Source organism: Miniopterus natalensis, chromosome 17, assembly GCF_054644295.1.
Source record: "Miniopterus natalensis isolate mMinNat1 chromosome 17, mMinNat1.hap1, whole genome shotgun sequence".
In the NCBI taxonomy this organism is placed as follows: Eukaryota; Metazoa; Chordata; class Mammalia; order Chiroptera; family Miniopteridae; genus Miniopterus; species Miniopterus natalensis.
Genome location: NC_142097.1, coordinates 15,231,551 through 15,255,065, shown reverse-complemented (window position 1 = coordinate 15,255,065; position 23,515 = coordinate 15,231,551). Strand labels below are relative to the sequence as shown.

At 44.0% G+C, this 23,515-nt stretch overlaps 1 protein-coding gene and 1 pseudogene across 1 annotated transcript in view; one reads left to right on the top strand and one right to left on the bottom strand.

The window, feature by feature from the left end:
- NXN (nucleoredoxin) overlaps nucleotides 1–23,515 on the top strand; it is a 134,654-nt gene that overhangs the window by 12,815 nt on the left and 98,324 nt on the right. The gene's annotated exons all lie outside the window — the stretch shown is intronic.
- Nucleotides 15,544–15,771, bottom strand: LOC107528765 (small ribosomal subunit protein eS27 pseudogene; annotated as a pseudogene).

Below are 23,515 nucleotides of genomic sequence, written 5' to 3'. Positions count from 1 at the left end.
CTGCTTTCCTGTGAAGTCTCAGTTCATGACTTTTTTTCTGAGATCATCTGCGTCTGTTCATCAGTTGCTACGGTCACAGAGGTGGTAGTTACCAGGCAGAGCAGATCCCTGGAACCAACATGGTCTGCTTTCCCGAGGAGAGTGGAATTTGTTTGTGTGTGTAGACAGCACGAATTACGGCTTTACTGCTGTTTATATTAAAAAGCCATTTATATTCCTTTACGCAGCATATACTTAAATGCTATTTTTCCACTTAGTAACTTTTTTCCATTTGCAAGAGAAAGCCAGCATTTCATTTTTTCGTTGTAAAAATAATCCTCTTTCCAAAGATAACCACTGTTAATAGTGTCTTGTACATTCTTCCAGAAAAAAGAATAGGCATTTACTGCATATATAACTGTCTGTGATTAAATATGTTTTACATAAAGAGATTTAGCATTTGGAAATTAGTTTTTATTTTCTGGAAGGATAGTGCCTTCACCTGTTAAAAAAAAAAATCGAATGAAACGAAAGGCATGCAGGGGAAAGTACGTCTTGCTCCTACTGCTGACCGTAGTTTGCCTGCCCCGAAGCAGCCACCATGATCAGTTTCTGTGTGTCTCTTTACAGGTATTTTGTACATATACAAGTGTGTGAGTATGTGAGACCCTGACACACACACACACACACACACACACACATTTTTTAATAGATCTTGCTCATATTCTTGGCTGCCGGTGACAGGTGCCGCTTTTCCTGTCTCAGGTGGGTAAAGACTAGAGATGTCATTGCATAGCCCTGCAGTTACTTTGTATCATGTCTGTCTCCATAATGAACCCAACACAGAAGCAAGGAACAGAATCCCCCCAAAACACCACTGTCGAGGGCTAGAAGGAAAAAAGCTTAGCCTGACACGCTCAGCTCACCGAGTATGGTTCTCCCTGAAAGCAGCTTTCCCTGTCCTCAGAGAGGGGCCCCCTTTAGGACTGACACAAAGCAACGCGAAGACAATGGCTGTGAAATTCCCACTGCTGTGCCCTGCCATTTGGATAAATTGAGAGGTTCGTTCTCTGAGGCTGTCAGTCTTCCCTTCCAAGAGTATGTGGATTTATACAGGGACAAAAGACTTCCCCACTCCAGGCACTTGTATTATGCTGTGCCTTTTGCGGTGAGTAGTAGTAGGCGAATTGTATTTAGTTCAATATAGGCTTTTATTTAGTTCAATATAGGCTTTTATTTCGCACTTTTAGAAAATCTATCACCCCAGAATCTAAAGTTATGAAACAGATAAAATAAAGTAAGGGACTATGACCATTATTTTCATTATAGAAAGATCTTTTTATTAGGCCAGATTGTTTTCAGTTGTGAGCTCCTAAGAGGTATTCAAAATATGATTTCTTCCACTTAGAAAATCTCCCCTTAGAACATCTTAGAAATGCGTCTGTTTCTTTGAGAAAAATGTACAAATATTATACCAAAAGTCATCTTACCTAGTATCGCACACAACTCCTTCCCCCTGAACATTCCTTATTCTTTTCTGTATGAGGCAGCTGGAAAAACTTAGAACTCATTCAGTGTAGATTCACGTAGGCAAGTCGCTTAAGAAAAAAATCAAAGGGTTGCTATGGGAATCAAATAGATTTATTGACTAGATAAATAGATAATAGAAATTATGAAAGGCAAACTTTGTGAAGATCCATTGAACCTTAAAAGGGGACTTGATGTAAGAATGGAAAGGGCCCTGGCCCATGTTGCTCAGTGGTCAGAGCATCCGCCTATGCACCCAAGGGTCTTGAGTTCAATTCCCAGTCAAGAGCACATACCTGGGTTGCAGGTTTGATCCCCAGCAACAAATCGATGTGTCTCTCTCACATTGGTGTTTCTCTCTCTCTCTCTCTACCCCTCTTCTTCCCTCCCTTACGCTCTCTCTAAAAAGCAATGGAAAAAAATATCCTGTGTGAGGATTTAAAAAAAAAGAATGGAAAGGGAATTAGTATCAGTTTAGAAGTGAGAATATTTTTTTCTGAATAATTAGTCACATAGGCAGATTAAATGAATATCCTATGGGTCAGAACAAAACTATAAAGATGTTTGCCTCATCTTACCTTGATGAGGTATTCTTTAAAGCTGTATATAATAGGAAGACACTGGAAATGCTCTAAATGTTCAACATGGAGTGGTTAATTACAGTGCTCAGAGTCAAGTTGAACAGCTATTACAAATGGAGTTAATGAATGACCTTTGGTGGAACATAGAACTATATACTTCAGATATTGTGTTCAAAAAAGCAAGATCCCAAATTATATAGATACCATGTTTTCAACACCGTTTAAACTGATGTATAAGAAGAAAGATTGAGATAACCCTAGTTGCTAATCGTTACGTTAGAGTAGTGATGTCTGTGGTGGTGGGTCTCTGATTTGCAAATGTTCTGAATGTAATCATTTGTAATAGACACATAAATATATATATGAAGAAAATAATTCTGCTTTTGCCTGAAAGAGTGTGCATGTAGTTTTGGAACACTTGTTTTAGTGTAGGGTTCCCCCTCCTCTTTTTTCATTGATTCTAGAGAGAGGGGAAGGGGAAGAGAGAAATATTAACGTGAAGAGAAGCATTAATCGGTTGCCTCCGACATGCACCACGAACCAGGGATCAAACCCACAACCCAGGCATGTGCCCTGACTGGGAACTGAACCCACAACCCGTTGGTATATAGGATGATGCTCCAACCAACTGAGCCACCTGGCCAGGCCCCCCACCCGCACCCTTTTTGATTTAGTTAGCTGTTTAGTGGCGTTTTCAGAGATGAGTAACCTTGCTCATAATCATGTCTTACTGAGCAAAGGAACACAGGAGGGAAAGAATCAGCCTCCAGCCAGCTACTTCAAGAAGGCTTTCTGGAAAAGAATAACTTGAAAGTGACCTTTTAAAATGAAGGAGAGGATAGTCCAGTGGATTAAGAAAGAAAGATATTCTGGATATAAATAACCGTGTGGGAATGAAGGGGAAAGTTGAGAAGGAGAAAGTTCATTTGATCCAGCTAAAGAGAGTAAGTATGGGATGGAGAAAGACGATGCATGTTTGAAACCTGATGAGTGACAGAGGCTGCCCATGCTCAGTGGGAACATTTTTACCTTTTATAAGGAAAACAAAAGTTCCTTTGGCAGATGGCCAGGAAAATACATTTTAGGTGATGCTGACTTGGAGGTGCGATTTCGTGCGTGAAGACTCTGGGAAGCCACCCGCGGTGTTCTGTTTGCAAGGTGATAGTGGCCTCTCTTGGGGGTTTGGGCTTGGAATGAGAAAGAAGGTCTGGATTCCAGACATGCCACATAGTAAGAAACAGATGCTTTTCTACCAAGGTGGCCAGACTCAAACCAAAGAACCTCATCCCGGGCCAGGGTGCAGAAATGCATTTTCTATACTCTTCCTTAGATTGTAAAGAAGACACTCTGGGTGAATGGCTTCTTTTTATTACATAAAATCAAAGGCAGTTCCTCTAGGAATTTTCCACTACTATATAGTGTTGGGGAGAGGGAGGGGGAGTGACGACAGGGACTAAGAAGCTCCCAAACCGGATTTCTCACTTAGTATGTGTTCATATTACAAAATCAAGTTTGTGCTTTTCATTGCTTTGTATTGGCACTGCCCGGCCTCGGTCAGTCATGTGGTTTTTGAGTATCTCATTTGCCTCAGGCAGTGTAAGGATGCAGAGAAATTAATGACAGAGTCACTGCTCTTATAGGCATTTATAATTTATTTGGGGAGATAAGGCAGGATATATATATAAATTCGGAGTCTTTATAGGATGACGTCTGGTGTGGGATAGGGTTGCTCTGAGAACCTGAAGAACTGTGACCCGGTCAGACAGCAGCCAGAGAGGCTGCCCCTTCTCGTGGATGACCTGGCTCAGATCTATATTTCCTACTGTCTAGCTTTGAGATCTTGGGCAAGTTACTTTTTTAAAAAAATTTTTATTTATTGATTTGAGAGAGAGAGAGAGAGAGAAACATTGATCTGCTGCGCTACCCATCCATGCATTCATTGGTTGATTCTTATGTGTGCTGTGCCCAGGGGTCAAACCTGCAACCTTGGTGCATCGGATGACGCTCCAACCAACTGAACTACCCCTGGCTTTGGCAAGTTATTTTAATCTTTCCAAGCCTCAGTTTCCCCATCTGTAAAATTGAAATGATAACAGTACATACCTTGTAGGGTTGCTGTGGAGATTTGAGATGACGCGTGATATAAAAAGCCCTCAGCATAGTGGGAGGCACATGGTCATTGGTCAGGAGGTGGTAACTACAGTTCCACCAGACCAGAAAGTGTCTAAGGGCAGGGACTCTGTGCTTTTCATCATTGTGTCATTCATACTTAATACATTTGGTATAGCTTATTAATAAATATTTGAGTGGTTTGGACTGAGAATTGGAGAGTTGGCAGGATTCCGGTGGAGAGGAATGGAATTCCAAGCATAAAGGTGAGTCTGAAAGTTAAACAAAGGCATACATTCTTCTTTATGTTTGTGCTGTAATCAAAATTAAACAAATGTTCCTGTTGCATAACGTGGGGCAGTGTGGTCATTCAGTGTTAAACTGGTAAGGAGACTGAGGCCCAGAGAGGAGGTGGCACATGGTTGACCAGCTTCTAGGTCTCCTTATTGCCCAGTCAGTGGTATCCCTTGTCATTTTTTTCTGATAGCCCTTTAAGAAAAAAAGGCGAAGCAGTGCCTGTAAGACTGCCAAATTTTGCTTCTAGAACAGAGAGATAAGCATCCTGAAAAGAGGGAAATGCCGCAGACCTATTTTTCCTGAGTAATTTTGTGTATCTTGGCCTCTAGAAAGCAGGACGAGTTCCCTGGTCCCTGGAGCCTGTTCCTGAGAGCAGTCACTTTCCTGTGGAAGGGCCAGGGTCAGGCCCGGGGTGCTGGTCAGACCTCCTCTGTGGAAAGCCTCAAGTGGCTGTAACTCATCGCTGTAAAAACAAACATGTTACCTCCCTGAACAACCGTGCAGAGCACTTAAGAAGGGGATTACCAGGGCTGAAATATGGGAAACGTAAAGAAAGGAATTCAAAAAGAGCCAGGTGCTTCAATTTGTGCATCTGGGCTGATGAGACTGAAGTGTTAAAGAGAAATTCCATTCTGATGACTCAGGGCCACAGTATTTTTTCCTGTTGGGCCAGTGGTGAGGGGAGAGGAGGCGTGTTATCCTGGGGCCTGTCCAGGCAGTTAGCGCCCTTCCCGTGTTGAGGGATAGCCGGGACCTGAACCCTTGGCACCTGGCCCTGGGGCCTGGGGTCGCGGGAATTTGCCCTGTGCTTTGAGGAGGTTATTCCAACGTGAGCAGGAAGATGGAAGCCAGAGTGGAGAAGAGCAGAGGCGGCGCCGGGCAGTCCTGGACACATACTTGGCTTCGGCCTCAAGAGTTTGGAAAGGGGGCTGCTGGGGCAGGCCAGCTGTTTCACTAGAGGGAGAATTGAGATGTTCTGAAACTTAGGGAATCGTTTCTAAAGCCAGTTCTTATTACTGAATCATCTTGTGTGCGTTAAAGTACTTTCTGAAACCCAGCCCAGGTCTCCTTGAAGCTGTGATTTGCAGTTTGCTATGTACAGAAAGGAGAGGTGACATGGAGCTAAGGTGACCCATCTGCACGCATGTTCATCTCCCTCCATGGTGACTGTGTACAGAACTTGTTTCGTATGTGTTTCTGTTTAAAGATACCTTATTCAATATAAACTGTCAATTTAGTAATCCTGAACTTTTGGCCTCAACACTGTACCCCATGCCTGAATGAAGCTCATCTAACACGTGTTTTCTCCATAAGGCACATCACAGCCGTCTTGCACTTAGGAACTTCAGCACTATGTTTGGGGGCCATGTTAAACAGCGAAATCACAACAGAAAGCACAAAAATGCAGCACTAACCAGACCGCCAAAAGGACACTGTTTACAGTATGAGTTGAAACAAGATGGCAGAGTGTTGCCTTGTTTAACCTCAGCTGGGAATATGTGTGGGGGGTGACTCAGATTTTTACCACCCTGTGCATTTCCAAGAATGACCGTGAAGATGTCACTAGATTGATTTGGGGGTTGCATAAAATTTTAGCAAGTAGGTGAATTCATAAATGCAGAATTCTTGAATAATGAGGCTCATCTACACCCATTTTCCCAAACTATTATCCTAAATATGCAGAATAACCGCTATAACCTAATATTACTTGGCCTTTGGGCCCACTCCTCTAACAAGTTCCTTTATTCTCTCCCCCTTTTTAATCCTGGGGTTATTTAAAAAATTTGAAAATACAAATTTGCTGAAGGAAAAATACTTAAAATCATCCAAATGGCACCAACCAGAGGTCATTATTGTTTACATTTCAGTGCCTATCTTTCTAGTTTTTTTAATGCAGATATATATCTGTCATCTGAATTCTCGCACATTTTATATACGTATATACTAAATATGTGTGTTTAAAACTAAATGAGTATCATACCATACTTACTGTTGTAGAATCTGCAATTTGCAGTTTCCTCACTGCTGGAGCCTAAAGTGAGAGGCAGGAGTGAGTGGTGAGGGATGAGGTCAGATGGGCAAGTGTGGGGAGACAGCAAATATAGGGACATCAGGGTGTGGGACTGTGTCCTGACAGGGACATTAACCCCATCATGGGATTAATGCCCTCATAAGAAGAGGAGATTCGAGCTTGCTTCCCCTCCACGCCCCCCCCCCCCCGTATAAAGAAGACACACAGCAGCAGGGAGGCAGATGTCTGCCAACCAGGAAGAGAGCCCTTACCAGACACCCAATCTGCCAGCACCTTGGATCTTGGATTTCTGGGACCCTCCAGAATGGTGAGAAATCAATGTCTGTTGTTTAAGCTGCTCAGTCTGTGGTTTGTTATAGCAGCCTGAGCTGACTAAGAAAGGGTGAGACAGGAAAGAGTTAATGGCATCGAGGTATGTCACCAACTAAGACAGGGAAAATGCAAGTGGGTGTTGGTTTGTGGGGGAAGCCAGGGAAAGTAAAAGCAGGTGGAGATGGTTAGCTGTCTAGCTGCTTGATTACAGCTCTGTGGACAGGTAGTTCTGTGCCTGAGGCAGGTCTGTGGGTCACCAGCAAATAAAGCCAGGAGAGGGACTGAGAGACCCAGAGAGTTTGTGGAGAGAGAAGTGGTGGCCTGAGGGGAGAACCTGAGAGCACCAGCATGGTCCCAGGGACAGGACAGCAAAGGAACAGAGAAAGGGGCAAAGTGGGAGGTTGTCACAGAGGCCAAGGGAAGGTGTTTTGGGGGGGCTGGGTGAGCATGAAATTTAGAGTATTATAAACCTTCATTAAGCAATCTCTATACTTTATTATGGCTAATAATAATACTTAGCAATTATACAGCATTTACTTTGTGCCAGGCACAGCACTGCAGGCTTCACACGACTGCCCCATGGGGCACCTACTGTTGTTACCCCCAACTTACAGACGAGGATACTGAGGCATAGAGCCATGAAGTAACTTGCCCAGAATCATGTAGTAAGTGGCACCTGCAGGGCACCAGCAGCCTTGATCTTCTGACTCCAGCACCCACAGTTTGACCTAAATTTTTTTTGCAGCTCCCAGACTTGCCTTGGCAAGAAGTGGATAACTGTCCTTTTAGCCTCAGTCATAAGTCAATTAAACCACACACACAAAAAATTCTACCCTTCCTTGAGTGCCGGCCTTGTGGGAGCAATGATGATGGATGGCAAATTGTGGAGAATTTTGCATTCCAGAGTGCTGACCTCAGCACGCGTGGCACTGATGGTCAGGGCCCAGGCTTTGCTCCTGTGGCTTTCTGGCTGCTGTTTGTGCTCTGCGTGTGGATGAGCCTCCCAGTCCAGGGCGCCTTATGGCTACTGACTGTGCTGTGCCTGTTGCTTTCTTGTGTTTTATCACTTGTGGCCTTATGGCTGTTCCCCTAAAGAATCCACAGGACCCCAGGCCAAGGGCAGGGTCGGAAGGGCTCTTGTCATCCATCCCTCTGGGCCCAGACTTGTCTTACCGTGAGGAATGCCGCCCCCACCCCCAGCCCTGCCCAGACTCATGCCTGAGGTTTTACTGCTTTCGTTCACTTCCATACATGGAAGTGGGGTTGCCAGCCTCTGCCGGGAGAGCGCCTGCAGCAGGAGGTTTGTTTCCCCACAGCTGACAGACACCCCCTGGCTCACATTTTAAAAGTGTATTTATTGAAAAAGACCAGGGGTGTAACCACACGTGTCTGCAAAAAGAGAGCTTGGGCATCTCAACAGAAAGAAAGGCAGTAAAAATTGAAGGCTAGTTCCTGAATGCTGTGGGTGCTACACTTATCTCCAACTTCATGATTGTTAGAAAGTTCTAATGTGAGTGATAAGCTTTTAAATCTTAAAATAGGTAAAGAAGCTTTTGTTGGCGGGGAGGAAGTCCATTTTGCAAACATATATGTGTATTTATTAGCATATATTAGCATACATATGCTTTTCTCATTGATTTGAGAAAAAGAAAAGAAAATCTGAGGGGGGCAAGCCAAACAAAGTGTAGAAGTACTCGGCCTGGGCTGTCCATCCTAACAGGTGTAGCCCTTACAATTACCAAGAGGTCAGTCGCTATGTATCTGAGAAATGCTTTGGTTCTCTCAAGGAAATGCTTTTATAATGTACAGTACTGTGGTTCTACCTGTTGTTTTCTTTTGTTTCATAAATGAACAAGGATTGGACCTTGTAAAAGTTAGGCTTCTAGAAAGTAATAGTTGACAACAGTGTATTCTATAAGTAGTTTTGGGAAATAATGAATGTAGTATATTTCTTATGGAGCTATCTTATGTAGTATATTTCTTATGGAGGACCATAAGCTGTTGGCCCTCTTGTGCCAAATATACCATCCTGTCTGGTTCTTTTCAATGCTAACTCTTGGGCACAGTTCTTTGGATGTATTTTGCTGGATTTTCTTTGTACTCTGCCCCGCATCTCTGAGATTTGTTGTAGTGGGATCTGAATTATTTGAAAGCCACAATTCAAGATTGTAAAATTCTGGAAGCACATGATGAACTCTGGTTTAGTTTTTGGGGCCTGGATGAGGGGGTAAAAAGACTGATGCTGGCCTGACAGTTTGCTTCCTCCGCACTCCCCCCAAATACTAGATATTGTTCCCATCTTAGAAAAGAGATTAAAATCTTTCTTACCGTGATTTATTTTGAGCTTAAAATAACAAACCTTAAACTTCTTGATCTGTGTCCCCACTTCCTCCCTCCACCAGATCCCTTTCTTTAATTGTATAAAAAGGTTTTGAAATTCTTCCTCGAGTCTTCCCTGCATCCCAGGAAAGGGGTGAATGGGCACCAGCTTTATGGTACAGTCTGCAGCATCGATCTGAATTTCTTCTCTTGCTCTTTCACTAGTGAAAAGATTCCCTCCTGTGACAGATGGGTGTGTATTCAGAGGACATTGGCTTTGTAAGGTGGATGGAACTGCCTTCTGAGTTAAGGCTTCTTTTAAGCAACCTCTTTTCCCCCCTTTAAAAAAACCTGATTTCTGAAGTATCAGGCTGTCATCAACCTACTAAGTATTTTGCCTCCAAGCAGGACCAAGACTTGGGGCAAATTACTTCTGCCTGTTGAGCTGTTAGGCCTCAGCATTTTCCTTCCAGAAGCTGCTGGCCAAATGGCTGTTATCACAAGGTGTCAGGCCTGCAGGGGGCCTTGCACACACCCCAGCTGCTGCTCTCAGGCTGGGGCTGGGCTAAGTCCCAGCCTCCCTGGGCCAGGAGTGGGGAATGAGGGGGTGGGGCGAGTGGAGGCCCTCACTTTGCTGCCCCTTCCGGATTGATTAAGGGAGGTGAGGCTCTTGAAAAGGCCAGTGGAGGAAAGAGGAGACTCACTCTCTGCCCTTCCAGTCTGATGTGTGGGTTCTACATTATTATGGAGAATACAGTTCTTAACCTCAAAGTGCAGTGGGGAGAGGCAGGGACCCCACTTCTGTTTGGTTTACTTCAAGAGCCTTGTTCCAAGGGAAATGTCAAGTGGTGATTTTCTTTTTAATTGATTTTTAGAGAGAGAGAGAGAGAGAGAAAGGGGGGGGGAGAGACAGAGAAACAGACAGAGACAGAGACATCGATTCTTGTTGTTTCACTCATTCATTGGTTGATTCTTGTATGTGCCCTGACCAAACATTGAACCTATAGTCTTGGCGTATCAGGACACTGGTCTAACCACCTGAGCTACCCGGCCAGGGCATGTGGTGCTTTTCAATCCTGGCTGATATTCAGAGTTACCTGATGACCTTTTAAAAATACACATTCCAGAGAATTTATATGCATATATGTATAAGCCATGGACACAGACAATAGTGTGGTGAAGGCCTGGTGCAGGGTTGAAGGTGTCAGTGGGGAAAAAAGGAGACATCTGTAATATTTTCAACAATAAAAAAAAATAATAAAACAATAGACATTTCAAAAAAATAAAAATAAAAATACACATTCCCAGCACTTGTTCACTGTTATGTCCCCAACATATAACACAGTACCTGGTATATAGGACATGCGCTATGTAAAATTAGTTAAATGCATGGGAAACTCATTCTGTCTGCTCATAATGTCTGGGTAAGTGAGTAGGTACAATCTCTTAGCCAGTCATTTGTACACAGAGTCAGAATAAGCTGTGAGATGTATCCTACTTCCCCATATCAAGTCCCATATGAGGTCATGCAGCTTTGGTCCATCCCAAATAAGGTCCTGATGATGATTATTGTTAATGTGCTTATAGGTCACTATACTCAGGTATCTGCCACTTTGTGATCTAGAATGAGAAACTTAAATGAAGGGGACGCTGAGAATATGTAATCATAACACGGATAAGAATTACCCCTTTCACTTATTGGGTATGCACTTTGCCAGGCCCTATCTCAGGGCTTTGTTTGTATTTATTTAATTCTCGCATAACCCTTTGAGTGAGGCGCTATTGGACTAAGTAGTTTTCTCAGTCATGCTGGTAAGTGGTTGAGCCAGTATTTGAACTCTGGCCTTTTGCCTAAGCTGCGCTCAACTGCCTAGTAACTGACCAAGGCTGTCATTTCAGGAGGCGCTGTCCATGTGCCAGGCACAGAGATGGAAAGTACTTTACACGTGCTGCCTCATTTCATTTTCACAAGAACCTGTGTGTATGTTACATGCTGTTGAGTTGGCGTCAACTCCTAGCGAATGTAGGAATGAATTATGTCTGCAATGTCCTGTCCTCAACAGCCCTGCTCAGCTCATGTAGACTCATGCCTATGGCTTCTGTTAAGGGGTCAATCCATCTCATATTTGGTCTTCCTATTTTCCCCAGCATTATTCTTTTTTCCAAAGAACCCTGCCTTCTTATGATGTGCCTGGAATAGCTTTAGTGTTGTCATTTTTGCCTCCAGCGATGTTTCAGGCTTAATTTGCTCTAGGACCCACTTGTTCATTTTTCTGGCGGTCCAGGGTCCTTAGTGCTCCCCTCCAACACCACATTTCAAATGAATCCACCTTTTCCTATCAGCTTTCTTTACTGTCCAACTTTCACATCCATACGTAGTAATTGGGAATGTGAGGGTGGATGATCTTTGCCTTGGTCTCTAAAGACTCATCTTTGCTCTTGGGGATCTTCCCTAATTCTTCCATTGCTGCCCTTTTGAGTCTCAGCCTTCTCTTGATTTCTTGGCTGCAGTCTCCATTTGAATTGAGATTGAACCAAGGTAAGCAAAACTTTTAGCCCTGCCCACCGAGCTAATAAGTGGCAGAGTTACTTGATCAGTTCCCTCCAAAGCCTATTCTCTTTCTCTGAGCCTCACCATGTCTGATGGGGAGAATGGTCTTAGGCACATTTTGGAAGCAAATACGGCCCCTATCTTTTAGCAGGACTTTCTCAGCAAGGGTGTTAACTGAGGACAAGGCAGGCTAGGGTCTTGAGCACACCAAACAGACTCTTGGAAAGAGGAGAGTTCAGGAGAGTGATTGAAATCCTTCAGTTCTTTGAAAATGGCCTTCTGAACTCTCAAGCGCATAGAATCCATCAATCCCTTGTCTTCTTTTAGTTAATCCAGCTCCCCCTCCACACACACACACATTCACACAGTCTATCCCTACCCCAGGGAAGAATGTCTGTGGCAGCAAAGAAAGAGCCCTTTGAGCAGCCAACAGGGTGAAAACAGCCAAGGTCCCAGGACCCCAGGGACATTTCCAGCCTGTGGTTTGCTGCCCTAACCCAAAGGAGCTCCTGATTGGCTGATAAACTCTGAAAGATTAGACTTTCTCTGAATGGGCAGAATTGACAAGATTCTAGAGAAAGAAGGTAAAAAACAGTCAGAGAGAGCAGTAGTAGCAAGTGGGAGAGGTCTGCCCCAGACACCCTGGTGATGAAAGAGGTGTCGGGATGACTGTGCACCCTGTGGCCACTGGGGTCTACTTTCAGGTGCTTTCACTGGACCTCTCTATTTGTTATATTAGGCAAAAACACCCACACCCTTCGTATCCACTGACTTTTCAGGGTTTCATTTCTAACTCTAATTTGGAAAACACTTATCTATTCCCCAAGGTTCCACTTGGGATCACAGGGCATGCTATATAATACAGGGCAGCAAACTCAGACACCTACTGTGGTCACTTAACTGCATGGAACACTTGGGGATTTTCTACAAAGACCTTCCTGTGTGCTTACGAACCACAGGAATAATCTCCTACACAATGAAACGCTATCCTTGCCTGTTTTTGTGGAAACATATTTTCTAAGCTTTGATAATGACTTGGGAAAGGAACTCACTTTTATCTCAGCTCTATTGTGTTTAAACTAATAGTGTAAAGTGTGAGTCTGGAGGCGATAGGGAGTGGTGGGCCTGCAGCAAACTGGCGAGAGCATCCTTCATCTCAAAGGTGCAGCCATGCTGAAATGCAGACCTGGTTGGTCAGGTCTTCCAAAATGTTTACAAAATGTGGAATCTTCTGATTTCTGAGTATTGTTAGTTAATTGAAATTTAAAACATTATGAATGTGTCAAACGACACATAAAAGGGCCAGTTTGGCCCCTGGGGTGGCCTCTTGGTGCTTTTGGCCTTAAGAGCTACCACTGGTGCAGCAACTCCCAACACTGGGCTCTGTTTGTACTTGGCAATCTGTGGGGCACTAGGGGGAGGGTTCTCAGGGAGGCCCCAGGAGCATTCAGGGATATGAAGTGTATGTTTTCCAGGGAGTTGATAGTCAGAGAAATGACCCTACCTGGGTCAGCCATAAAGAATAAGAGAAGCTGGCATTCAGCCATGTAGGGTGGTGTGTATGGAAGGAGTCAGAAGGAAAGCCCAGATCCCCTGGAGTGATCAGCAAAGGCCCCCCCCCTGGGGGGGGGCAGAACTTGCCACAGACCTGGAAAGGAAGGGGACCAGGCAGATTTTAGGAAGATTTTCCAAAGTGAGCTCAGAAGTCATAGCACATACTCTTTATGTGGCACGGGCCCATTTTCAAAGCACTTTCCCAGTATGTATTCCCAACAGCAATGCTGGACAGTGAAGCAACTCATGTTTGCAGAGACTGAGGATAACGTGCCAGGGACTGAGCCCCTGCCAGGGCTTCATATTCTCTCCCCCGTATCATCCTTCAGACAACCCCGTGGTATTAATCCCCGTTTTCAAGTGAGGAAATTGAGGCTCAGAGAACTAAAGTGATTTACCCAAGTGATGCAGATTAGCCAGGGACAGAGGTGGGATTCATGCCCGGGCCTGTCTCCAAAACCCAACCTCCTTCCTTCATAAAAGTGTCTGGACCACACAGCTGTAAAAGTCAGACCCAGAACTCGAACTCAGGTCCTGAGAGGGCCCCGGCTTGTTGTGAAGTCGAGGGAAAAAAAATCTGCACTGAGGGTGGGGCTGGAGAAGCAGGCTAGAAAGTTTATACTGAATGTACAGTGATGTAAGCAGCCATTAAAGGGTTTTGAGCAGAGCCATAAGATGATTGTGGCGTTTAAGGGAAATTACTCTGGTATGATTTTGTTGGAGGAACTCGAGGGGGAAAGACGGCCTTGGGAGGCTAATGAGAGGGCGCGGGCCGGGTGCTGACAGAGGGCATGGCTTGTCTCAGGGACAGGACCCAAGGCTTGAGGAAACGGTTTTCAGCCCCTTTTGGCACTTCCACAAGTACTTTAAAGAGAAATGCTTGCTGTTACGGATCACTAGTATGTTGTTATGACCAAGGCAGCCATTCCTAGAGTTTTCTGGTGAGCCCTTTGGGCATCTGACTCCATTAAAAAAAATCCATTCCCATTTTGCACCCAATTTTCTCTTCTCAATGTGTTTCACAGTTGGTAGGTGGTTTGTTATTGTTGGTTTTTAAATTTTCCCCAGTGCGGCCCTTGCCTGAAAGAAAACACTGACCCTATTGGCCACAATTTAAAACATTTTGACCTCTGCCCAAGCATTTCTGGATCTTTCTCTTTGTTTAGTTTCTAAGAGTGAGGAATCCCAACACAGAGCTTGGTGTTTTTGAGGTGGGAATGAGGGAAGGGGTTTCCTTCCCTTCCCACTTCTCTTTCCACTTTCACCCGGCCAGCTGCTTGCAGAGGCACTTTTTCAGAGCCGGATAATTTGTCAGAGGTGAAAGTAAAACGCTCTGGTCACTTTTAGCGATTTGAAACAAATAAACGACAACAAAAATCTACCATACTTTTGGCCCTGTGCCGTCTGTGGCCTCCCATTGCTGAAAGCATGACCGCTGGCCGAGGCAGCAAGAACAGGCGAGAGAGGCCGCCGCACGTCCGTGAGCGCAGAGCAAGGCCTTTGCAGCTGGTGGGAAAAGAGCTCTTTTTGGAGGCCGTCCTTGTACGGGATGGGTTGTGTAAACTTTTTTTGATTGCCTTGGAATTTCAGGCTCACATGGATGATAGAAGAACACGAGTCACCTAGATCCCAAGCTCTCCTTATAAAAGTTTTAGCAAGTTATGTTGCAGGTGATTTTTTTTAAAGTGCAAGAGTTATGGAGCTAAATGACTTTTTTTAAAGTTACAGTTTGTAGAATATACATAACAATTTACCATTTTAGCTGTCTTTAAGTGTGTATTGCAGTGGCATAGGGCACATTCAGGTTGTGCAATTGCCACCACCATCTGTCTCCAAAACCTCCTCATCTTCCCCAACCTAAACTCTGTGTGCATTAAGCCATAACCCCTTAGTCTCTCTCCTTCTAGCCCCTGGCAACCACCATTCTACTTTCTTTATCCGAAAGGTATTTCATTAATTAATTAATATTTTAAATTTATTTTTGTTGTTCATGCTCGTCCAAGGATATTTTTTCCACTGATTTTTAGAGAGAGTCGAAGGGAGGGAGAGAAACACCAATGTGAGAGAGCCACACGGATCGGTTGCCTCCTGTACTGGCCCCGACGGGGCGGGGGAGGGGTGCTAGGCTGGGATCGACCTGCAATCCAGGTATGTGCTCTTGACTGGGAATTGAACCCACGACCCTTCAATGCATGGGCCAGCGCTCTACCACTGAGCCACACTGGCCAGAGCCAAAAGGTGTTTATTGTGATGGCTCCCCACTCATCTTGATTCGGGTGCTTTTAGTGCTGCTTCCTTCTGAAGGAGCATCATTCTGGAAGCCTTGCTTTTCCTCCTGGAGGCTGACAGAGGACAGGGGAGCAGCCGACACCCAAAACTATTGTTGGTACATGGCCAAGGACAGTGGTGATTTTATAGCATCCTGGGCATGTCGCACTCACCAAGTAGGAACTGGGGCTCTGCGCCAGGCGCCTCTTCTCTTCTCGAGAGGGATGAAGGAGGTCCTTAGAGAGACATGTTGTCGTGGGAGGTTGTCACCACCAGAAAGTTCCAGCTTTCTACTTTGTCTCTATGAATGTGACTACTCTAAGTACCTAATGTAGATAGATTCATGCAGTATTTATCCTTTTGGGTCTGGCTTATTTCATTTACCATAATATTGTCAAGGTTCATGTATGTTATAGCATGTGTCAGAATGTCCTTCAATTTTTTTTTTAGTATCTTCATTGATTTCAGAGAGAGGAAGGGAGAGGGAGAGAAAGAGATAGAAACATCAATAATGAGAGCATCATCACTGAGCAGCTGCCTCTTGCAGGCCCCTGACTGGGGATCGAGCCCGCAACCTGGGCATGTGCCCTGACCGGGAATCGAACCGCAATCTCCTGGCTCTTAGGTCGATGCTCAACCGCTGAGCCCCGCGCAGCCGGGCTCTCCTTCATTTTTAAGTCCAATATTCTATTGTGTACATGTACCACATTTTGGTTATCTAATTGTCTGTCGATAGACAATTGAGCTAAATTTTAAGGTCTCTTCTAACTTTGATTTTATGAATCTTTTATTTTCCCTCTGTAACCTCATTTTTTTTTTCTGGCCATGTAGGACTGGTAATTATGGATTCTTTGGTGGGAGGATTATTTTAAATTTTGTTAGTAAGTTCTTTGGAAGAAAGACATATGATTTAATGACAAGGTGTTACTTGTTTTCAGTGTCTGAAGGCTGGAAGAAGTAACTTTTAGAAAAAGTATATACAATGTGGAGAGCAGACCCACCTGGGGTGAGTGCCTGGGACCTTGCCAGGGAATCCTCTCTGCCTTTCCAGAACCCTCTGGTCAGTAACCTCGTTGGAGACTCTATTTCCCTGCACATGGCTTTTCTCTGAAGTCCTTGAACTGGGGTCCTTAATACGGAGCTGGGACTCAGTTGTCCGCAGGGTCACGTCAGGCAGGACAAGTGCCTCAGATGAAAGATTTAAAATTCCCAAACATTTTAGTTGAGAGAGAATTATGATACCTGCGAAGGAGCTTACCCTAATATTTACCTTTAGAAGTTGACAGGTTATTTAAAAATAGTGAAATGTGTTGGCACAGGGAAGGGAGAATGGAGTCGAGCCCCTGGCTGCCGGGCAGCAAATTAGAAGAGGCAGACATCCTGTGAATTTACAGCTGTGCAGCGGAATCCTGTTTTCAAGGGCTCTGGAAAGCCTGCTGGGTTGTTTTAAAATAAGGCAAACTGTAAGGTGCCAATCCTGAGTGGGGCGGAGGGCTGCCTTTGGCCTCAGTGGAATTGATTTTTGGCAGCCCTGTTTTTGTATTGTAAAGTTGCCTAAGATTCTTTTTTCTTGTTTTAACCAAAACGTCTATTGGGATATTTTTCACATTTAAAAAATAATGCAAGATCATTGTGGAAAATACAAAAAGTATATAGGGGGGAAAGTCCTATTGGCCTCCTACCAGAGGCAGTTGATGTTCTTTTGTCACAAGGCAGCCTTGCCTTTGTCTCTGTTTGCATATTTCCATGTAAGACTATATTCTTTTAAAAGATGATCTCTAATAGCTACATGGTATTTCACTGTATAAATGTAGCATACTTTAACAATTCCCTATTGTGGGGAACTTAGGCCAGTTCCAAGTTTTGCTATAATAATCAGTGCTATTGTAAAGTTTTTATATACATATCTTGTACATGCACGTCTTTGGTTGTTTTCATAAGATAAATTCCTAAGAAGAATTGCTGGGTCAAAGATTTTATTGTATCTTTAATTATTATCTTCTTTTCATCAGTTCTATCCTCAGTTTTATCTTTTCATTATTTTAATTTCTTTTAATGTTCCCTGTTTTTATTCTCAGTTCTACAATATTTGTTCTTTTGTTTTTTTATTGCCTTTAAATGGAGATTTTTTAAAAATGCAACCGCATTTTTAGTTTCCTTACAATATTTTCTCACTTTATTTACCCCCCTCTCCTTTTATTTAACATTTTCACCTAAAAAGCGTATATTTTCCACATTTTTCCACTTGTTTCCAGTGGTCTACTTTTGGTATCTTAAGTGCAGCATTGTACTGTGGTGTAGACTATTTCTGGAAGCTTCATAGTCTGTATTGTTTATTTGTCCTTGAATGAAGAAAGTTTTGTCAGGTCCTGTATTTGCCCAGGGTGTGTAATTTATACTTGGTTCTCCTCTGTCTGCTTTGTTGCTGACAGATCTTTTAGATCTTGAGTTTGTTAGTATAAATTTATGTCACTGTTTCAGCCCTTCAGTATCCCAGTGGGCGTAGGAAGATGCTGGACACATGGGCATTTCTAGTAGGACTGTCTCTGTTCTCTTTCTTGTTTGCTGGAGCTGCTGAGAGGGGGGCAACTTTATGCTGGGGACTTTTTCTTTTTTTTTTCTTACTTATAACTCTTAAGCTATGACTGGCTGGCCTACCTGTTTGTCACATCTGGGCAAACTCTTGCCAACCTGCTATAGATACCACACCCCTGCGCTGTACCTCCCACCCCGTGCTTTTCAGATATTGCTTTTTGGAGTGGATAACAGTCCAAGCAAAATGCTTGCTCTGTCTCTCAGGCCCCTCTTGTCCTCTAGCCCTTGTCCCTCTAAGTAAGGGGTCGTTAGTGGGAGTGCCACCAGGGTCTCTTTCAGTTAGTCTCTCTATACTACAGCTGCTCTTCAGGAGGGTAGTTGCAAGTCTGGCCTCGATAGCCTTTTCATATCTGGTCCCAGCCATGCTATCTATATCTAGCAGAGATTCCCCTTCCTCTTTCATGTCCTTAGACGAAGCATAAATCTTCTGGGTTATTACTGAGTGCAGAGAGACTAACCCTAAGCTGCCGGACCCCTCTGTTATTTTCCACTGGGCGCACCATTGTTCCCTTGCGGGCCTGCCGCTGAGTGCTACTCTGGGCTGGGTGACTTCAAAGCCATTGCCCCAGAGGTAGCTGTCCTTAAACTAAAACTAAAACTAAAGACATTTCTGAGCTCTTTAAATAATAATAATAATAATAATAATAATAATAATAATAATAATAATAAAAGTAAAACGCCCTGTGAATTCTCTGCTTTTCATGTGGTTCCTAGCCTCCCTCTGACAGCATGACCTGTTGGGGCTGCCAGCTCTGATTCCTTTGATGTCTGTCTCCAGGATACCTCCCTGGAATCTGCAGAGAAGAGGGAAATTGTCTGGTGTGAATGTGTGTGTGTGTGTGTGTGTGGGGGGGCACTGAAGAGAGACCCCAGTAACTTTTGTCTGCGTGTTCGGAAGGAAATGAGATTTAACTGGCAATAATCCTGGAAGAGCATATGTTCTTCTTGATTATGGAAAATATTTCCGTTTTTCATCACTTTTTATCCCCACCCCCAAGTTTCCCCTTAAAGTGCTGCTTCAGTATTTATTGTGTAGTGGTCATTGACCGGTGGTTTTCTGCCCTGTTTGTTGTTTCCCAAGTTCTTCAAAGCAGGCTCTCTCTTCTGGCTCTTTCTCTCTCTGGAATGCCTGGGCTTTTTTTTTTTTTTTTTTTTTTTTGCCATTTAGCTCTCATTTTTTTCCTTTAAAAAAACTTAACATTTTTTTTCTTATTATACAAAAAAAGACAATAATATCATGAACCCCATATTCCCATCATGCAGCTGCAGCAGTGATCAACTCATAGCCAGTCTTGTTTCAACTACACCCTACCCCCCCATTATTTTGAAGAAAATCACAAACATTTTCATTTGAGCCATAAATATTTAAATGTGTATTTGAAAAGTAAGGATTTTTAAAAGAATCAATACTGTCATTGCACCGCCCAATTAATAATTCCTTAACATTACCAAGTATCTAATCATTGTTCAAATATTCCATATCTTATTTTACATATATTTTAGAGTCAGGTTTTTAAATGATATATAAATCTCAAGCTTTCTTTCACTTGTTTATCCAGCCACAGTCCTAGAGAGCTCTAATTTAGTAGCCTTCAAGCTAGCAAGGGAAATTCAGTGGAAGGCAGCCCGTCTAGTCTAGAATGCTTGGCCAGGAGCTCACTCAGAAGGTGGCCCCATGCTGTGGACCCTCCTAGCCAGACAGCCTCCTCCCGTTTGGGCTTGGAAGCCCTGGAGGCTATGGACTGTTTCCTCATAAACTTGGACTGTGTGGGGTCACAGCAAATTTTTGTTAAATATGTTGTAACATAGCATTTCAAAATGTTATTTCTTTTTTCTTAGCTAACAAACTTGCAGAGCACTCACTTTGTAAAGAACACTGTTGGAAGGGTGTATGCATGTTAACTCTTTGTCATCACAGCCCTGAAGATTAGCTCACATTTACTAAGAGAGAAAGGATTATTTTCTTTTTCTTTTATATCAGTAAGTATTATGATGGTGGGACACTCCAGTTTTAAATCATTTTTATTATTTTTAAAAAAATATCTTTATTGATTTCAGAGAGAGGAAGGGAGAGGGAGAGAGAGAAACATCGATGATGAGTCATCGATCACTGCCTCCCCCATGTCCCCTACTTGGGATCGAGCCTGCAACCCAGGCATGTGCCCTGACTGGGAATCAAACCGCTGTCTCCTGCATCATAGGTCAATGCTCAACCACTGAGCCATGCTGGCTGGGCTCATTTTTACTTTTTCAGTAAAGGTGGGTTTATATATATAAGTGTAAACTGTAATGCCTTTGTAAAGTATTTTATATATACCTACAAATTAAGAAAAAAGTCTATTATAAGGCCATTTATTCTGCAGACTGGTTTAGCCCACGGCTCTGACGCCTGGCTGAGGCTTCACATGCCTTTCAAGTCAGGGGTCCGTAGCACCCCCCTTTCCTCACTGCACGCCTAGGATGTGGCATTCCGGAGGGGAGGAGGCCTGCGCACCTCGTGTTCTCTCCCTACTTCTCTCTAGCTCAGGGCTTTTCATGCACGTCCATTCTTTCCTCAGCAGTGCTCTGTCTTCAGGTCACTTTTGGGGACTGGAGAGAATCATGGGCCGAGCCACGTGGCGTGTCCATTGACAGAAGGGGCTTTGCCTGGGGGTGCTGGCCCTGGCTTCACTCGGCGCGGGCAGCACGTAAGGGCTGCACCTGCCTCGCAGCCCCCCCCGAGGCACGCACAGCGGCGGGGCTCAGGCAGAGGGCAGCTCTTCCACTCCAGTGGGAAGAAAAAGGTAAAAGAACCGACCAGGTTTGTAATGGAGAACGGTGTGATCTAATAAGATAGATCACTTTAGCCAGGCCCTGTGTACATGTCTTCCCTCCATAGGCTCAGTGAGTGGCGTGCTAGTGATATGGAGAGACGCCAGCGTCCTTTGGAGGACAGTGGATGTAAGCAGGCGGGCGACTAAAGATCGGGTAGCCTCATGGCAGCAGGGCTGCAGGTCTTATTTTGGGCAGGTTTGAAGGATGCTAAGCAGACCCTCGTGTGGCTGGCATGGTATGAAAGGCAGCCCTGTTCTCCGAAGAACTACAACAGTCAGTCCCCACAATAATGGCATTTTCTCCCAGAGCTCTATCAGAGTAAGTTCCTCCTGTTATTCATGGTCCTGTTCTGCAGACTTAGGGTCTTACACACAGTAGGTGCTCCATAAATACAGGGTGGGGCAAAAGTAGGTTTATAGTCATGAGCATGAGAAACAGTTTATTCTTATATTGCTATTTATTAATTACCATATTTTCTATATGGACAACTATAAACGTACTTTTGCCCCACCCTGTATGTATTTATTGATCCGAATGCTCATTTGTTGCAGCCCTTCATGGACCCCAGAGCTGCTGTCTTGTCCTTTTACCATGACCTTACCACATCTTCTCTAAACTTTATCACCTCTCTTTTTCTAGGCTCCTCTGAATTCTGCCTTGGCCAGAAGGTTCGAGGGCTTTCCAAGCTTTGCTCCGGCCATACCCATACCCGATGTCATAGCTCTCAGTTTCCAAGGATTGCCCTTTCCCAGACCTCATTGCCTGGTTGGCTGCCCACAAAATAGCCTTTGGTTTCTCCTGGTCCTGTCAGCACAGTCATCCAGTGGCAGCCCCCCGTCTCCCAGTGTTGTTAAGATGAGGGGTTTTTGGCTGTCACAAAGACCACATAATTGGGAGGGGGTGACTTCTGGCCAGAGAATCCCCAGAAACTTAGGAACTGGGGTGGAACCCTGTGGCTGTTTTAAAGAGCACAGCAGAATAATGCAGTGAGGAGTGGCGGCAGATGAAGACTGTCCAGCTAGAAAGTCAGCTTGGAAGTGGGTTAGGAGAATGCTCTTACTTGGGTTGGAATTCGGCCAGACTTGGGATTTTTATTAACTGTCAGCCATTGATGCAAGAACTTTTTCAGAAGTGACCCCCTGGATTTGTTATTGTACTTCCTAAATTTCCCATAGTCAGCATTTATTACTTTTATAATCATAAAGTTAAAAATAAAGCGCCTACTTAAAAATAAATGGAAGTTTGAGAACATCACGTCATTTGTTAAACTGCAAACGGAGGCTTACACCCATGTCTTCTCCCGCCTCTTTATTTTTCAGTTACTAAAGGGCCAGGGATGTTTGTGCTCGAGGCTTGAGGACCCTTGGCTGCTTGCACTGGAATCTGTGAATGTAGTCCAGACTGATTGCGTTCTGGTACTCATGTAGGCTTTACTTATTATTTTTACGTATGAAAAGCAGCTTAAATAAAGGCATATTTCTCCAACTGACCACGCAGAGTTCAGGATAAACAGCTTTGTGACTAATAGGGATCTGGATTTACTGTAAGGGCAGTGAATATTTTTTCAATGCATTGTTTCAAATTAGTAGGAGGCAAAGATGAAAGGGCATTGGAAGATAAGCCCTGTGAGTCATTTTGTGGTGCAGTGAGGACTTGAGATGGATGGGATTTGCTTTGGCACCCAGGCACCGTCCTGAAGCAGAAATGTCCCGAAGCAGAATGCTGCCTGGGACTCCTCGGCAGCCCAGGGGCCCTCATTTTGGCTGGGATTTGGGAATTGAGCATGTGGTGAGTCTAATTTTAGAAAATCAGTTCTTCCCTTCCCCCACCTTTATCCTCAAAGTGCTTCTGTCCCTTCAGTGAGTGCTGAGTCTCTCTGCATCCTTTTTCCTGAGTTCTGTGAGCAGCCATTGAAAAGAAAATTTTTGGCTGCTTATCTTTTTTATTAATCAGATTGTCTCCCTTGGCTAAGCTCTTCTCCCAAAGGCCTTTCCTCCGTCTTAGGACGCACACTCGCCAGTTGGAATGGTTCTGTGTTTTAGGTGCACGTGTTGCCTTCTGTCAGTGGTGACCGTAACCTGGAGTACAAAATCGCATTAGAAAAACCCAGTACCTTTTATGTGACTGGTCACATTGTGTCTTGGTCCCAGCGGCACCCGGAATGAGACACTAAATTATCCTGCATTTTGAACTTCTGAGGATTTGGAAACGGGTGCATTTTTAATCTTCTTGGGGGATTCAGGCCGAAAATATTAAAGATGGATGGAAGGGTCGATTCCAAGTGGTCATGAAGATGGAAACAGAGCATGGTTAAAGAGGGGGCTTGGCTGCTTCCTCTCTAATTGCCTCTGTGATCTTGGAAGGTTCAAATCACTTGAAAGAAAATCTTTACTAATCACTGACAAATAGCCTTGCTAACTCTTAGTTTCCTTATAAGAGGGAGGCAGTTAGACTGAATAATTCCGAAGTTCTGTCCAGGACCAAAATTTTATATGTGAACATCAGGTGGTTATGTGGATCCAGGTGCAGTTGAGGGATGTTTAGATTTTCTAAGAAAAACCAGTGTACTGGTTGACT